General features: G+C 37.4%; 1 long non-coding RNA gene across 1 annotated transcript in view; it reads right to left on the bottom strand.

The window, feature by feature from the left end:
• LOC108445569 overlaps window positions 1–17007 on the bottom strand; it is a 92063-nt gene extending 75056 nt beyond the window's left edge. Inside the window, exons 1-4 of the long non-coding RNA XR_001860468.1 lie at window positions 14996–17007; window positions 14107–14344; window positions 8158–8345; window positions 2112–2222 (exon numbers count right to left, since the gene is read on the bottom strand). This is a non-coding gene — a long non-coding RNA (uncharacterized LOC108445569). The remainder of the gene's footprint in view (window positions 1–2111; window positions 2223–8157; window positions 8346–14106; window positions 14345–14995) is intronic.
• Window positions 17008–18880: the final 1873 nt, after the last annotated feature.

The following is an 18880-nucleotide window of genomic DNA, read 5'->3' as shown; positions in this document are numbered from 1 at the left end:
GCAGGAATGTCTCAGATGTGTAAAACCACAACCACAACCACAAGATTTGGAGGCTTTGCAACTAGAGTAATTGATTATTGCTTTCTTTTCCAATCAAAACCAGGAATTACAAGAATATTTATCAGCAGGATGTACCAGAATGCATGTAACTGTTGATGGAAAAAAAAATCTATATGGGGAAACACCCTTTTTATTGCCCATTAGTGGGCATTTTTAGTGGGATAATTGCATGGTCAGGGTAGTAAATGATCAGGCCTGTTCTCAATAAAATACTAACATTTTCAGGAAAGTCCATTCACAGCTGAAATAAAATGAAGTGCAGAGAGGAGCTGAAAAATGTTCTTCACGCACACAATATTTCTCTTTCATCCATAAAAATTTTTACCTAATTTTTATTTTAAAACATTTTAATAACCTTTCAAACAGAAGTAAAATTATGGAACAGGACATAATTTGTGTGTAGAGGATGGGTGAAGTACGTCATGTTCTTCAGCCAGTCTCCAGCAAGGCCTCATAACAATGACAGTTTGTGAGTATAGATAATTACGGAGGTAAATTTGCACCAGCAGTGATACATATGCATGATTTATGGCATTTAGGTGTCACACACTTCATGTGTAAGTGACATAAATTGCATTCAAAATAGTTACAGGTGCCAAATGATGAAAATGACAAGCAGAAAAGGGAATATCAACTGATAGCTAAGCTCCTGTCTGGGAAGGAGTGGTGCTTGCTGGCAGGAATACCTCATTTGAAAAACTTGCTCTGTTTAACATGGATTAGATAGCACGTAAAAATACTCGGTGTTAAGTAAAGTTAATCAACTCAGGTGTCTAAATATTTATATCCAAATATTCAATTTGGTGCACGTATGAGCTTCAAAGACAAAGAGTTTCAGAGTGACCTGGATGTGCAGATTCCCACACTGTTCCCTTTGATTCAATGGCATTCTTTTGCAGACAGTCATAGCAACATCTAGCTTAACTTTCTTAAGACAGTATTTGTATAAAAAGGAAGAGAGCAGGGAGACACAGAGCAAGTACTCTGGCTCCTGTCTGGGAATGGCAAAGCCAGGTGACCAAGTTTCATTACCATTCCTAAGCAGTAGAGTATCCTGCTGCTCTTTGTGCCTCAAAATGTGAGCAGAAAGGACAGAAAGTTACTTTTACCAACAGCATAGGTACTTATTTTAGTAAATACATGTCTGAAGACAACGCTTGAACAATCAAATTAGTTTGAAATTTCATAAGCACAAGCTTAACTAATTAGTCTGCCTTTTACAGACTAATTTACGTGTTCGCATCATAAGTAACACTATTAAAGAGCATTTATGAAAGCCTATGGTAGAGCCAGTTGTGTGATTCTTTCGTTTGCTTTCTTTTCAGCAATTCCAATTGATTTTTTATGAAGTATCATTCCCTTCTATCAGCAGATGTGGAATGTACTACTTGTCGTGGCTGCAGTGGCTCCTTGCCCTTCACCCTCAGAAGACAGCAGAGAGATAAAAAAAAAAAAATTAGTAGCACTACTTAGCTGTATTACACTGATTATCTGAATACAATAAAAAAAAACCAAACTATGATATTACACTGATTATCTGAATACAATAAAAAAAAAACCAAACTATGATTTTTTTCTAGCGATCTCAAAAATACATCATTCGGCACTTTCTGGTAGTATAGAGAAATGTTAACTTGCTACAAGTGAAAAGATCTGGCATTTTCACTCAGCTGTGCAAATGTTACGTGAACAACCAGAAGCATACGGTCTGAAAAAAGTAACACATTATGAATACTATGTTGCAATATGTCCATAAATAATATACCATAACATGAGTTACTATGGTAACTATTTGGATTTGAGATCATTGGGTTGGGGGATTTTTTCTACTACGTAAGAAAAAAATGCTCCCATATTCATGGCATTATCTGGTAAGCTTGATTCCAAGCAGCTTACTATTTTAGGTATTGTTCCTTTCTCATAAATGACACTGGGACAAAGCATTTTTGACTCAGCAAGCTTTTCTTACTTACTCCACAGTGTTTAAACAAGTAACATTAGTAACATTTAGCAAAAAAAAAAAAAAAAAAAAAAAAAAGCAGATCCTTTACCTGGAAAATGCTCAAGTTGGGCAAGTTTTGTCGAATAATACATTTCTTCAGGAACGTGTCTTGTTTCCATCCATGCTACATTCTTTCAAGGTCTGTAAAAACTTTACATATCTGCAAGAACGAAATGCAAGGTGGATCTTAACATAGTGGTTGAAGAGGTGGTGCACCAGTGTTCAAACAGCAATCTGCAGGTGTGCAAAATACAAGCAACATCAAGTCACCTATTGCTTTAGCTAAAGAAAAAAAAGCAAAGAAATTGCTATTTTGTTCTAGCTAAAGAAAAAGCAGCAGTAAATGTTAAAAAAATGAATAACTTAAATTTTCTCATTATGCTATTAGGGCTTTGTAATGGTCCATATAATTGAAATTTATTTTTAAAGATCAGACATAGGAAGGAAGAGACTCCACAACAAAGACTTTTAAGAATCATTACTATTCAAAAATTGCATTTTCAAGGTAATATTCAACTGTGTTTGAAAACGTCTCTTAAACAGAACAATAATTCAGTCAAGTTTTAGTTACACAGTACCACAAAAACATTTCTGAAGCTACTTGCAGAAGGCAGAAATTACAGAATATTCAAAGGAAAGCAATAAAGAAATTAAGCAAAGTTAACAAAGAGTACCTGCTCTAGAACTAGAATGCATTTGCATATAGCAGGTACACACATATAAATGTATATGTGTACACACAAAATAAAAGCAGGTTGAAGACAAGCAAACAGCCCATATCATTCAGCAATTGTTTTCGCACATTATTCTTAGGCTATTTTATAAAAATCACTGTTTTCATACATAAAGCCCCCTAACATTAAAATTAACTCTCTTGTGAATACCTTTAGTTTCATCTTCATGCTTTTAAGCTGAGTAAACAAAAATATAAGTGACTGAACAAAAAATATTATTATTAAAGCAGTATGGTAGGTTTAGGGCTCCCACATGGATTTAGTCCTTGTGATTTACTTTTTTTTTTTTTAAATAAAGCAAATAGTTAACCAGGGACTGGTTTTGTACAAAGCCTACTGGTGATTTTTGTAGGGGTATTTTCGGGAAGGGTTTCTTTGGTTGGTTGATTGCTTGTTTGGTAGTACATTTTTTATGGCTGTGTTTCTCACTCTGCCCTAGCAGCCCAGAAACACACAGGGCCAAAAGCCACAATCATTTAGTGCATTACAGACATATTTTTCAAGGCAAAATTGACCAGGGCTCTTGTACGTGAAAACAATAATTCACAACTCCACAGTCCTCAGCCTTGCTGGTTTAGGGTGTGAGTGGGGTGTCAAACCACCCATCAGCACAAGCCAGAATTCAACAAGATTTAACATATTTCTGCACTGGATATTGATCAGTGAAACAGTCTGTATTCTGCCTTGTGCAGAATATAGAATGCTTTTTTTCACATTTTAATTGATCATTGATATGCACAATAGAAGGCAGTTATCCCTAAGATTTTTTTTTTAGGGGAATTATCAGAGAGTGTGATGCCTCATTTGCAGGATAATAAATGTTCCATCATGGTAATAACTGCAGGGAAGGGTATGTTTCTGAAACAGCTTTTCTAGCTGGAGAAATGGATTAGAGAGATTACCATTTCATCAAAGTGGCAGAACAGTTGAGAGGAAATATGGAAGGAAATTTTTGTATAATTTCTGTAGAGTTGCTATTTGTCAAACCCCACTGGCATCAATCATGCTATATCTTTTCTGCTGATGCAATCACATCAAAAAAAGTTTCTTTTTAATATGCGTGTGTTGGAATAAGAGACATATAATTCAAATTTCTTTGAATTGTACTATCATCTAGATAAGAAATGCAGAGATGATACTACAATTTGAATTTCAGTTTATACATCTTTGCCAAAATTAAAGAAATTTCTTTATCTTGATCATATTTTCTAAAGCAGATTTTTAAACCAACATTGTGCTATAATTTCCAGCAAGGCATTCAGTCCTGTGTAGAAATAGGGAACACATCAATTCTTAGACATGAAATTCACATATAGAAAACTTGAGAGGTCTGACATTCTTGAAAAATAATGGTGATTAACACGCCTGGACTGCATTCAGTCAAGAACCACGTTAATGGATTTTGGAGTAGGCAATCCTATCGATCCATGCAACCCTGTAGTGAAGTCATTAAAGAACAAGAAATAACCAATAAAAGGATTTGCTGCATGTAAAAAAGTAGTTGCTAAATTAGAACAGGGGAGCTTAAAAGCCAGATCATACAGATTTTTCCAGAAGTGCCTTTTTTATTATATTCTGTTTTCCTTATCTCTCCTCACCTCAAGTTTCAAACAGAACACATTTTCTTTACAAATTCATATCCAAAAAATATAACTAGTTGTAGTACGATTTCCATATGTTGTTCAAGTGAGATTTGAGAGGCATTCAGAAGCTTAAACTGGTGGAAATGTTGCCTAGTGCCAGAGGAGCTATGTCTGCTAGAACATAAAATGTCTGTGGTTGGGATATAACATAAGTGTAGTGAAGATTAGCGTACCGGAGGAGAAAACTGAGAAGAAAAAGGAATACAGAAGAAGCTTATCACTCAAAGTTTTGAAAGTCAGCATATGTAAGAGCTTATCTGAATAATCACAGCTCTCATGCATTTTGGATTGGCCATGCAAAAAGCTATATGCAGGCTCCTGAAAAGTAAACATCAGAGAAGAAAGACTGCAGTTCCTGTGAAATTTTCCCAATAATACAAAGGATCTTAACAATTATAGCATAGAGGCATAATCACTTTTAAATGGTGTTTGTCAGAATTTTTTACGAGGTGTCCTAGGCCTTTAGCTCCTTGTTAAAAGGCTACAGCATGTTTGTATTTTGTTTAGTTATCTGCATAATGTAAAAATATTACCTAGCAATTAATGTATGTAGATGATATCGCAGTGACGCTTCCTCGCAGTGAATTCTGTGTTTCCCTGCAGATGTGTTGTTATTGTGTCCATAATTAAGCAGTGTTTCTTACACACACCCTGGTATCTAGGTGTCTCTATAGACAGTGTTTAGATCTCTGCTTACACAGCATGCTCCATACTGTGCAGCTGCAGTTTTCCAATTATCTCCATGACTTGAAACACAAACCTGGAAGAATATAACCCAAAGTGACCAGGACAGTGTGTTATTCCTGGGTAAGACAGTGGGATACTGACTTTCCCACATCCTCAGCAGCATGCCAATGGAGGTGTGATGTGCTATGCAATATTATCATGCTGTACACATTTAAGGTTGGGGACTAAGCCTGATAGATGAATAGAACACAATCCCATCCTCAATCCATGCATCATCTGCAATGCCAGACCTGCAGCAGTTATAAAACAGGGCTAGCCTGGAATGTAATATGGTTTTGCCTGCTGACAAAGTCAATCAGATGTTTAATCTGGTTAAATTAATAGTTACTCAAGTTTAGAGGGTTAACAACAAAATTCATACCACTGTAGCTGATCTCCCCCCAGCATCACCTGAGGATGACAGAGACCAAACCCCACAAACTTTCAGGTCTCTTCCATGTCATACACACATGCCTTCTCACAAAGCACTCAGACTGAGTAAACTCATCAAAGGACATTAACTAATCCTTCCCCAAAAATGGGAAATTCCATTGTGGTATATTTTGGGATAGTTGTACAACACTACAACACAACTACTCAAAAAATTTTCAAGGATATGGACTCAACTGGCCCCTTTGATAAATGAGACAGGAATGAAAAAAGGAGCTTTTACTCATTTGTGAAAAATTCAGCTTCAGTTCCTTGATCAGATGGTTTTTTTGGTGCCCAGGGATCTCAATCTGGATAAGGGAATTGAAATAATTCCTGCTTTTGGACAGTCAGTGCAATCATGTGAAATCATTTGTAATGTATCAGTGTTATAGACTATTCTATGCAAGGAGTAATGCACTTAGATGGTTCCAGATTTGGGGGACTGGTAAAATTGCCCAAAGTTTTTAAACTAAAAATCTCATAAAGCATCATATGAAATAAATTTTTTAAAATTATTAGTTGAACATAATGTATTATTCAAGATTTTTGTATTCTGAGGAGGAATATTTTTACACAGCTACAGTAACATTTACCAGATTTTCAGATCTTTTTAAAAGGGAGACCACCCAAAAAAAATTGAGATATAGTAGAAAAAGGTAGGTTAAAAATCAAGCACTTGAGATAGTTTTGAAACTATAATCCTTCATAGCTTTGGAAAAGTATGTTTCATTATTTTTCATAACTTGACAGCTTTACATACTTACTATCTTCTCTCATTGATTCTTCTGATGCCGTAGAATGACAAAAAATTGTCTAGCAAAAGTAGCAGTTTTGTTTTGAATAAACCAGTGCTGGTTTTAATTGGCATTAAAGTTCAGTTGGAAAAACACGTCTCCATTAACCAGCTGTTTGTTCCAGTACGAGAAGTTTTACAGGCAGAAAATGCGCTGTGCCAGACGTGTACAAAGTGTTTCTGCACATGTATAGCTTTTGGCAAGACAGATTTTCCCAGCTTTTCTGGGGCTTTTCCTCCTATAATGCTATCCAGAAAACTTAAACTAATTGCAGGGTGTATTCAGCTGAAGGACCTGTGCTGATTGAGCATCTGCAGACCACCAGTTGTTCCAAAGTCCACGACTTGTGCAGCACTATTGCAACACCATTTTATCAGATCATCTGAAAATGACCTGTCCATAATTTGGGGCACACACAGGCACCCAAAGCATATGTAATCCACAATCACTTTTAAGATATTTCTCCAAGCAAAAGAAAAACTCCATTGGGAAAATGGTGGTGCTAAAACTGCCAGCCTGTCCCTGGGCCCTTCTCCACTGTACCCACGAGCTGCCTCCCTTGAGAGCAGCACATCCACAACAACTGAACTACCAGAGTGGATTCAAACATCGATCTCATTTTCCAGTACGGCACCTATGAAACATAATTGCAGTGCAGAAAAAAAAACATTTACTGCTGCTCCATACCATTAGTCTATCACTGGTCCACTGAGGCACTTTTGAATTCTTTGCCAAGACAAAAAAATTGCAATAAATATAACACTGCCAACAGTCTGCATGCTAGAAACAGGAAAAAGAGCAAAGCTTGAAATTCACAATGCATTCCTGGAAAAGAAATACTGCATTTAGAGAGACCAACAGCCCATGTCCTGGTGGCCAGCAGCTCTCTGTCAGGAGAGCTCCTGTCAGCTCCACTTCCTCCCTCTTGGCAGAAAATGACAGCGCTCAGGGCCTCCTGCTTTTCTGGCAGGGAGGCAAAGCTTCAGATTCTTAATTCAGTCACTCTTAGAGAAAATACTGTATTTTCTAAGAAGCTGGGAACTTTTACTTAGTTTGGATCTACTGCCAGCAAAGTAGCAATATGATATGTAAACATGGCCTCTCCTAAAGTCCTCTAATATTTTGCTTTCTGTCTTCAAAGAGATTTCCAAGCCTTCATGAGAGGGTATATGCTACCCTCCTTTAACTGGAGATGTAAGCATGCAGTTATGGGACCAGGCACAACAAAGCCATGCGACACGATTTGTTGAGCTCATACTTACTACCAGAAAAGTAAAATTCAAAGTCACAAGTTCTCCAATTTCTGCCTCTGTATTTAGCCAAAAAATTGCCACATATTTATGGCTAGTAACCACTCATGAATGAACACCAGCCAAGATAATAAAAGGAAAGCAAGTTTGCCCAAAAGGATTATGAGGACCTCACTCTCTAACAGAAGCTATGAATAGGATTAAAGGATTAGTTAAGCAAACAAACAGCAGTAGCAAAAATGGTTGAAACAGCTTTTAAACAGCACCACAAGAAAAGGTGAGATAAACTGGCCAGAAATTTCACAGGTCTAAGCCAAGGGCCAAAACCCACACTGCTTCTGGTTCCCAGGAGAGACCTGAGGAGGATATCTAGGAAAGGATAACTACAAATGTTCCAGTCCTATTTTTATGTACAAATAAAAGGCTTGAATGATCAGTTGAGATTGTTTAATAATGTGGTGACTGCTTATAATCTCTTGCTGCATATATATACAGAGCTAATATATAGTTAAGTACCTCTTTCTCTTCTAGGGCATATCAGGTCATGGGGCACCACACTATAAAAGTATCTTGAAGAGCACCTCGACCTCATCACACGACCAAATGCATGGACTTATCAAAAGAAATCTTAATGCATGCTTCTCTCCACAGTACAGCCCGGGAGGCACACGCATTGCTGTGAAACAGAGCATTCCCCAGAGCATCTGTAGAATGAGGAAAATGCAAAGGATCTTGGTGTTAGGGTAGCTAGAACAGAAGACCACAAAATAATTACAAGAATCCATGAAATATCATCAGAAAAAAAATCTTCTTCACAAAAATAAAAAAGTACAAAGACTACAATGATTTTTAACATATGACTTGCTCCTTTCCCTATTTCATCTTTGAGAAACACATCATAAATTCAGTAATTTTACTGGTAGTCTTTTCTTTATGCATAAAAGCCAAATAACTCTGCCTGTAGTTCCACCCATCTGGATAGTTACACAACAGAATGTGACTCTAAAATACAGTAATAAAAAGAGCAGACCTAATATATACAATCCTAAAAACAGCGTTCTAGCAAAGCCAGATATAAAAAAAAGTTTATTAAAAATATCATAATTAATACCAATGTTAATTCTTCACACAGTTTAATGCACTAAACTAGTTGCATGACTAGTTACCTAAGGTGCCCTTGTGGTGCCAGCTAACCACACCATAATCACAGTGCCCTTTGATCCTGTCAGTGGTCACTCAAAGCCTGTCAGTGTATTTTCCATCTGGCTGATGATGATGGAATTAAGTCATGCCCAACATGTTAAAACAGTCATTCTTTTGACTTCAGCTTCTGGCAGCCCAAACAGTACCTTGCTTGTCTTCTCCAGGGAAATCTTTAAATCACAGTCACCCTTTAGGTTCCTTTCCTGTTCCTCTCTTTCTGCCTAAGTTTAATGACAAGATGCTTAAAGATCGAAATGTTGCAGGGCTTTTGCAGAAGTAAAATGTAGGCTCTTGAAAGTTAACAATGCATTCAGTCAGATTTCCTGACTTTCATTTCACAACAAAGTTGGACAGCCACAAATGTTATGGAAATATCATCAAACACTACAGCTACAAAGCTCCTGCTCAGTTTTGCTGTTACCAAAGCTGAGAAGATTTAAGTAGGAGATGAAATATCCTTTGTTCCCTCACATACTATCCACATCTTATATAGTATCTCTAGCTGTTAAAATGGTGATGAAAGACCCTTGTAGGAAGTAATCTTACTCTTTTTTTAAAACAGATCTCATGTTGATTTAATTTTCATGTCCCCAAATATTAATAAAGGTGTTATTACAATGCAAATATATATATAGTATACACAGAATATACCAGAGCAGGTAACTGCCAGAAGATTTATACTACTGCCCCTCTCTGTAATAACTTAAACCTTGTTGTCTAAACATGACAGGCACGCACTTTCTAAACTAGGCTGCGTGAATGAGCTTCCTGCAACAAAAATCTATGAAAGTTAATTGCAAAACAAAGAGTGTAATAGGAAAACTTCTTTCTAGGTTGTGGTATGGATTTTCCTTATTCAGTTGAATATCTCCATAAGTCAAACAAAGCACACATAAAAAACATCTGGCTCCAAAACCTATAGGCCAATGTGTAGCAAAAATTAAGCATTCTTATTTCATATTGATGACTGATGGTTCAATTTTCCTTCACAATTATTTAAAGTTTCTAAAAGCTGTCAAGGACACTTGACAGACTCTAAAGCCAAGTACAGGGAACTGTACTCGTATGAGACTTACTGTCCTGATGTCTGCATACAAGCACTTTCTGAAAGGAAGAAAGATGGGAACAAATGAACATCAGGAAAGCAAGTAGCTTTAATTCCATCTCTCTTTACTCTCCCTACAAGATCCCTCATTCCTTGTCTTTATTATTTCCTCCTTATCACTTTTGCACCAAAAAGGCTAAAAGTGGTAATATTGGTTAGCTCCAACAGATTAAATAGATCATCCAAAAGTTTAAAGAAATAAAACAAAAGTAAATTTAATGCATATACAACTCCAGAAACACTTTGAATTAAATTTATTTCTTACATGAATTCTTCCCATTTTTCAATGTTTTTCAGTCTCTCTGCCCTTTAGATTATCAAAGGGCAATTAATATCCTTGCAAATATTTTGCTTAACCTTAGAGATAGGAGGAGTTTGACTCTATCATCAGAAATCAGAGACTACACTCTTCCAAGGAAATGTCAAGTTTTCAAGATTTTCTCCAATAGTCAAAAATTCATGTATACAGAAAGCACTCTATTGAACTTAGCAATAAAAGGTTTAAAGGACAAGTTGGACAATGGATTTAGTTTGTTCTTTATCTATGGTGATGTAAATCAAGAAAACCCCCAAATATAACTCACTCTCAGGTTTCATTCACGTACAACTAATAACAGTGTTCAATCAGCAAAATGTCTAGAAAAACAGAGCCGTGTTCTATCAATCTGTTTGAAGAATCTTTTCTTGAGCCTTCCCTATTCCATAAGAAAGTTCAGGGAAGCCTCTGTATCCATCAGTTTCTTATATGTGTTCTTAAAGACTAAAACTAGAGAAAAGGTGCTTCAGCCACAGGTTACTGATGCTTTAAGGCTTTATTTTCCTCTTTCTTTGGGATTCAGACTGCTGATAGTTACAATGCATTTGACTTGAACCAACTAGGTATAAGCCCATTTAGCTGACACTGCAGTTACTTTATCAGTGAAATCAAAACTTCTGCTATACTGAGATATAGCAAACATCACCTCAGCTCCATCTCTCCTCCACTAATGCCTGACACATAAAAGTCATAATATGCTTCTTACTGAAAATATCATGAAAAAACAGTCATATTTTCTTTTAAGGACCACATAAAAGAACAATATATAGACATATATTTTGTCTAGCTAAATGATTTCTAATGAGAATAATAGAGCATAAGAAAATTATTTGCTTCCTAGTGCAAACCAGGAATTAGTAGCCACCTCAAGGATAAAGAAATCTCTAGCCTGCATCTGTATGTGACAGCTTTGCTTTCTCCAAGGCTGTGATACTAAGTTTATAATTTCTAATATATTTTAATAACCATTGAGATGAGGAGACTTTGGAAGTTTCACTACCAGTTGATTGTGCGACACGAGAGTACTGTCATCACAACATGTGTAAAAACATTTCAAGAAATGGTGATTTCTCTTGCTTGTGGTTTTGGATGCATCAGACTGGAAGACAACAAAAACATGAAGGGGGAGTGGACACTATTCTTAATAATTTTCAAAATTTTTTTGGCTTTAATAACGCTATATTTTTACACTTTAAGGGAAAGATTCCTAAACACTTGGCACATAAAATCCTGGCCAGCTTTTTGTTACAGCTCAGCATTCAATTGTTCCTATTTACAGAACTTATAAACACATTTGCAGGTTTTGAAATAGCTCACATATTTGCTGATCAGTGAAAGCTCTCCAAATTTCTCATCCTAAAAATTACCAAAATTCTGAATGAAAAATTTATTTGTGCTTTGAAAAACAATGGGGGAGGAAAGTTGCAAGTTAGACTTATTTTTTGTTCCCTGTTTATTTACTGAAATTTAATTTTAGCCAGAAATTTCAAACCAGATCTCATTATTTTTAGTGGGGAAAAATGTTAACACTATTCTACTGAGTTACAAGTGTATTTGTTGGAAGTACATTCTAATAGGACTGGTACTTCTAAATTATCTTCCCATTCCTTCCACTTTACAGTGAAAGCATATCTAACTTTAAGAATGAAATATGTTGCCACAATGTAATTGAAATTTGTGGACGTTTTACATTTCTCCCTGGGGAGGACAACTTGGGGGTTGAGATGCTGAACACAACCAGCAATGTGAGCTTGCAGCTCAGAAAACCAAAGCACCCTGGGCTGCATCCAGAGCAGTGTGGGCAGCAGCAGAGCAGGGAGGGGATTTTGCCCCTCTGCTCTGCTCTGGTGTGTCCAGCCCTGGGGTCTGCAGTGTAGAAAAGAATATGGACCTGTTGGACCAACTCCAGAGGAGGCCACAAAGATTCTCAGAGGTCTGGAGCACCTCTCCTACAAAAACAGGCTGAGAGAGCTGGGGCTGTTCAGCCTGGAGAAGGCTCTGGAGAGGACCTTAGAGACCCTTTGAGTACCTAAAGGGGGACCTTATAAGAGGGACTTTTTACAAGGGTATGCAGTGCTAGGACAAGAGGGAATGGCTTTAAACTGAAAGAGGGCAGATTTCTAGTAGATAGTAGGAAGAAATTCTTTACCGTGAGGGTGTCAAAGCACTGGCACAGGTTGCCCAGAGAAGCTGCCCCATCCCTGGCAGTGTTCAGGGCCAGGTTGGATGTAGGTCTGAACAAACTGGTTTAGTGGAAGGTGTCCCTGCCCATGGCAGGGGGACTGGAACCAGATGGTCCCTTCCAAACCAAAGCATTTTGTGAGATGTGTAAATTATGTGATAAGTATATGGCATAATAGTCAATAAAGTAATATTACAAGGTAGAGGAACAATCATATTCGAATTCAAAGAGCTTCATGAAAAAGAATTAAGTAACGTTGGCTGGAATACTGAAGAGGTGAGAAAAAGAACCCTTTATGGTCATGGATATTTACAGGGAATATTCTTAAATGCACAGAATACAGTCCTAAACCAAAAATGTTAATTTCATTGCATTACTGTATAAATTAACTTAGCCTCTCTCATTTTTGATCAGTTTAATACCAGAGTCTCATCAGTCAAAAAAACCCCAATTATCCATGGTTACTTGTTTAATAAATATAAAAATCATTCTATGACATATGGTGGGATTTTATGGATTCCTCTACCTGTAAAGTAAGGCCCTAGATACTGGAAATCACTATACCAACTACTAAACAAGTGCAAGTGTTCCAACTGAGGTTGAAAAGAGTTCATTCCTTCCTCTGCTAAAGCCAATGTCAGATGTTTAAATGTTCTACAATGAAAGTAAGACCTGAAAGGGAACAAAAGGCTTTTGTTTGTTTGTTTTCAAATCAAAGATAATAAACATTTCTGTGTAGCAAGAAAAGCGAAGTGCCTCTGACAGAAAATTTTGAAGCACTAGAGAAAAGTATTTCATCTGCCAAATGGTTTGGCTGGAAACATTATTGAAGTCTTTTACAGTGCATGCCTTTTTCAGTGTTCATCTATGCCTACTAAACTTTAATTGTATGTTTTCCTCCGAAAAAATTAATCACTGAAGAGTTGCAAAAGCATTTGTTAGAAAAGAGAAAAAAGTGCTAGACACTTCATATTGTTTTGGTTTGTTCACTAATCATTGCATTTGTTTCAGCACAAGCTTTCAGGTGTGAAAAAAGAATTTCAAAATCTTTGTTTTAAGTCTGTCTTTGGATCTAGACAATTTTGGATGTATTTTCCTCTTCTCTTGGGTACCCTGCCATAACCTCTGACCCCACATACTCAAGTTTATCTTTACTACGAATCACCTTCCTTCACCTGGTGAGAGGCCTCAACAGAACCCCTACCCTGATAACCTTCCCTATGTTTCAGATCCTCACCAAACCCCTCAGAGTACTGTGCATGTAAAAGGATACCATAAAATATAGCCTGACTGCCTGAGGGAAATTTCTGTTTGCCACCCAAACACTTAGTATTCCAATAAGATTTACAAAACAGGATGTAGGTATGACTGAAAGTCATGCATGCTTCTACAAGACTTTTTTTGCACACAGGTGAATTTCACCTGCCTTTCGTGGTTTTTTCTTACCTCATCCCTGATCTTAGCTGTAGCCTGTGTAGCCTACTTATATCTCAGCTTGTATCCAACCACCCTATTCAAAAGCTGCTGCTAAAATTATCCCTTTCATGCTACTAAGACCCTGCCAGACATTCATATTCAAATCAAATCCTTCATCCTCTGCTTCAAGTTCACAGTTCTTCTCTTAAATACCAGGCCCAGAAAAACACAACACATACTTACAGCTTGGCTTTCAATTTGCCATGACTATTTTAAAACTTCCATTTTCCCCATTATGCTCTTCAGGCCTTCATGTCTGCTTTATTTTCTGTACTGTCCCTTAAGTTTAGTGGTCCATCTTGCTGACTGGATATAATAAACTCCTGAGTTGGCAAATTTATGTTCTTCCATAAAACACATGTGCTTGAAGTGTGGGAAGAAGGGGAGTTTAACCACCACGTCTCTGAGCCCACAACAAAATCTAGAAAATGAATCACAATTGTGTTGTCACAGATTTCATCACATTTCTGAACATTTTAACTTAAAAAGAGAGACTTTAACTTGAAAAGAGAGACTTTTACAAGCCACTAAGACACTCAAGTTTTAGGTCATCTTACTTAAAACAAAAAAATTTAGAGAATCCAAGCAACTTCAGTCTAAGATGGTGTCAAAGTACAATTTTTCTAAAACAATGCAAATCTTCTGCTAAACTCCTTTGTTGTAAGAACAAAACAGGTAAATAGTTTGTTTTCCTTCAAACTGTGTCCTTGTTTTGTTTTCACTTCTGACTCAAAAAGCTCCTGATCCTGGCAAGCCAAAAAGAGAGCTGACAAAAAGTAAAATAATAATGCCCATCTTAAGCCTAATTTTATACTCCTCTGATTTCTTCTCCTATATCACTGAATTCAATTAGCTTACATTTATTTTCATTTAATCTATTTAATCTCTCAGTACTCATCTGTGACTGGCACAAGGCACTTTTGCCATTACCCTGCAACCGTCGCCTGCTCGCCCACGCTTTTTATCACCGAGGGAGCTCATCCCTTCCATTTCCTACCCATCAACAGCCCAGACACCAAGGCAGAGATGGAAAAAAGATCAATTAAAAAATCAGTTTTATGAAACTCCCCACCTGATAATGTGTGTTCTGAGACACAGACTTTTGTGTCACTGAGGCCCTCCCTGCAGCAGCTTCCCAGGGTTATCAAAACAGCGCTGAGCATCCAGAGATGCTGCCCATCACCGTTTTCATGCTGAAAGCTGGGAGGATATCTGTTCCTTGACTATGCCTTGCTTTAATTATCAGGTGGCAATTAACACCCTGCCACTCTTTTCTGTTTGCTCTGCTTTGCTCCATTTCCTGCAAACTGATTAAAAAAAAAAAAAAAGAGAGAGAATAAGGCTTCCAGAACCTTAGTTTATCCAATCAAATGATTTTATATCTGAAAGAATATTTTCATATTTTAATTCTTTTTCTAATTAGTTTCTGTGCCCTGCATTCAGCATTTCCCACAATTTGCCTATCAATGACATAAAAAGATTATCTTTTTCATGTTGCTAGCAGAGAGTCAGAGAGTTAAATCTAATCTGAAATTATTCTAAACATTCAACTCATTTCCTCCAGCCTTATTTCTTCCTCTTGCTCCCTGATTCAGGATTTCTGTGTTACACTGTTGTTATTGAATGCCTAGGGTGAATAGTTAGATCCAGATATTGAAAGAAGTTTAACACTTAGGTAAAATTATGACATATTATTAAGTATTTACTGTAGAAAAAGAGAAAATCTTTAAAGATGTTATGTTGAAATCTTAAAAGTATTAACAAATGTTTTATCTAAGGATCAAACATCTTTTGAAGAATGATAGGTAAAGCACAGTCGCTCTGCTGGATTCTTGCACAATTTCTCCTTACTTGATGTGTCTTCTTTTTTCTTCCTTGTGTAGAATGAAGGCTCACACACTCTTAAAACCACAAGCACTGGGGCAATTTAATTCACTAAGTTTCTACAGTAGGATTCAGTTTTCAGAAGTCTACAAATCCCTGGGAATTTTTCCATAATTCTTAGCTTTATAGATCATAGGTAAGATGCAACAGAGTTTGAAGAAGGCTGTTACACAGCAAAAAAGGCCATATAAAACATTAAAAAAGAAACCCAGAGTGTAACTCTGTGTGTGTGTACAGTAAATTAAATAAACAAATATTCTCTATATATGAGAAAATGCTTATTTAATATTCTGCCTGTATAGAAAAACAGCATAGACCTCATAAACTGGCATGATACACCTGCTGACTCCCAGTATAGCAAGTCCTATTTCCCAACAAGGAAATGTTTCAGCAGATTAAAAATCCTGTCTGCTTCTGAACTCCCAAAAACTTTCTGCACTGATGAGAGGTTCATTTCAGGGCACCAGTGACAGGAACCAGGCTGCAGCAATATTCTGTATACAGAATATGGCTTTCCAACTCAAGTCCTGAGGCACAAAGAAGCAAGAGTGGCCCCAATCTCCACAAGTGGCTGTACTGTAAATTGGAAAACACCTTTGTCGTTTGACCATTGAACTTTCCCTTCTTCAGAACAACCCTCTAAAGGAGATCATCTCTTATGCTGCAATATTCAAGGTACATATTAAACAGGGGAAAAAGCAAGAGTCATTGTGCAGTGGTTGATCTGCAGAGTCAATTCTGTCACGTTACATGAAATGTACTAATGTGCAATTTAATTTTTGTACAAGCCCTTCTTCAGTAGTTTATCACCTTTCCATGGTGCATAGTTAAGGTAAAATTCACTTACTATAGTTTATTATCAGCCAGGCTTAAGAACAAAACGCTTGTTTTGTTTATTCTCAATTGAACTTTGAGTAGCACCAGCTTCCTCCTGTTTGGAATAGAAAATTTTACGCTGGGTAGGAAGGTAATATGCCCTCCCTTCTGGTTTGAATCCCCTCTTGCCATCTACATAAATGCATCTCCAACTGCAGTCACACTACAAGCTTTCAAAAGCAATTCCATTTGCAGAGCACTCCGGCCAAAGCAAGGTTCCTCCTATCCTTTCTCCTCTCCATGCAGGAATGGCCACCTATGGCAGTATCCTGTGCTCCTCCAGCCATGTTACCATTTCACAGCAAGCTAATAGGAGCAGGAGGAAACTAACTGCCCGGAATAAGAGGATAAAGGTAATGGAGCAGAAACAGAATAGGAAATATGAGACATTTTAACGCAGTTGTAACTGCCTGCTTCTAGCAATTTTTGGCCCCATGATTGTCTCATCTAAGATTCAGACTCTTCTAAGTTAACCGAGCTGCATAACCCTGCGCAGGGTGTTCGTGTTCCCTTCCCTCTGGGGAGCACTGTTCTCTTTCTGAGAAAGACAAAGACAACCTTATGTCAGTGCAACAGAAACTTGGGAACTCAGCTCCATTTTAGCCAAAACCCCAGGTGAGATTAGGCTGAGTTTGAACCTCAAAGCAAGGGTAAATCTGAATTTGTATCCTCAGCTTATGGTGGAGCTCAATGCGGGCATCCAAAAATCAATGCACTAAAGCTAAAAGCTTAGTATGCTGGAGTCCCCTAACCTGCTTGCTCCTGATTTTTTTCATTTCTTTTCTTTGACTCTGAGCAGTACTTTTCAATCAGTAACACACTGGTATCACAGAAGGCTGTATATTCTCACCAACAACCCGGAGGACACTCATTAACCTGAGGAATTCATTTCAGATCTTGTCCATTATGCAAATAAGAGGTACAATTTGTTCTCCTTTTCTGCGTAGCATTATTGATTTACATAACTTCAGGTTACTCTCAACAACATACTTTTTAATCAGAAAAAAAAAAGTTTCAGAGTTCAAATAAAAAGGAAAACTGAACCATAACTTTCAATAAATTTTAAAAAGTAGGTGCAACTGCAGCTAAAGGTGTGACATGAAAATTATATTGACCATAGAATATCTATTTGATGCCAACCACTGAAGTAAATTGCCTGGAATGGATGACAAAGTATTTATCATCCTAGGATTGATTATATAAGCAAAATATACTTATTTTGATATACTAAAAATGGATTGTTCCCTGGGGCTTTGATTCCATGGTAGACTTTTAAGTACCTCAAACTGCATCCTTTCTAAACTCTGCAGCAACTGATCCTTCCCAACAGAGTAGTTCTCAGCCTGTTCATAGATCTCAGAGCCAGGTGTGGCTCTGGTGCCACAGGGAAGAGGGATTGAGGTCTCCAGCCACCCCCACCATGGCAATCCTTTGGGACATCTCCAGGTCCTGCACATACCCGGTACCCACCACGCTATTTCTCAGTTCTTGTCCCATTTCCTCCAGATAACATGAGTAACAAGCTGAGTCACTTGCTAAAAAACACATATATAAAATCAGTTTTCCTTGCAGCTCATGAAAAAGCTTGCAGCAAGCCAAGAGCAAAGATAAATCATTTAAATTAAGACACCAAATTGATGCAGTGATTGTAAACCTGTGTCACAGATGCCACCATTTGAACATGGTGCTTCATCAGGGGCATATATGCACGAGCTGGGACTTCTCCCTGCTGCTGCCCAAATAACATAGTCAGGTAGAGACAGGAGGAAGACCAGAAAATATGGACAGGTGGAAGAAGGAAAACCGTTGAACATTAAGAGTTGGGCAGCAGTATCAATGAGAGGACAGGATTGAATGCTTGCAAGAAGTGAGTTTTTCCTGCTCTGAACACAAAAAGTACATTCAAGCTTTCCCTTGAATTTTGTGTCCTCACAGAAATGCAGTTCACAGAAGTGTCCTTTGTATGAGTGATTACACAGATTTTACTCTACATTCTCATCAGGGTTTTACTATTCTCTATTTTAGCTATTAAGCACAGAGTATCCAGAATCACAGTTACTGTGAAGTTTCCTTAGGGACTAGATACAAAAGTACGAAAAGAAGTTAAGACCATCAACCAAAACAGACAAAAGTCACCCACAAGCAAGAGCCTTGAAGGATTTTGTATATTTTTTCTAAGAGGCGTGACACCCCCCCC

The sequence above is a fragment of the Corvus brachyrhynchos genome, unplaced genomic scaffold, assembly GCF_000691975.1.
Source record: "Corvus brachyrhynchos isolate BGI_N302 unplaced genomic scaffold, ASM69197v1 scaffold101, whole genome shotgun sequence".
NCBI lineage: Eukaryota > Metazoa > Chordata > Aves > Passeriformes > Corvidae > Corvus > Corvus brachyrhynchos.
This window is presented reverse-complemented; position numbering and strand designations above follow the sequence as displayed.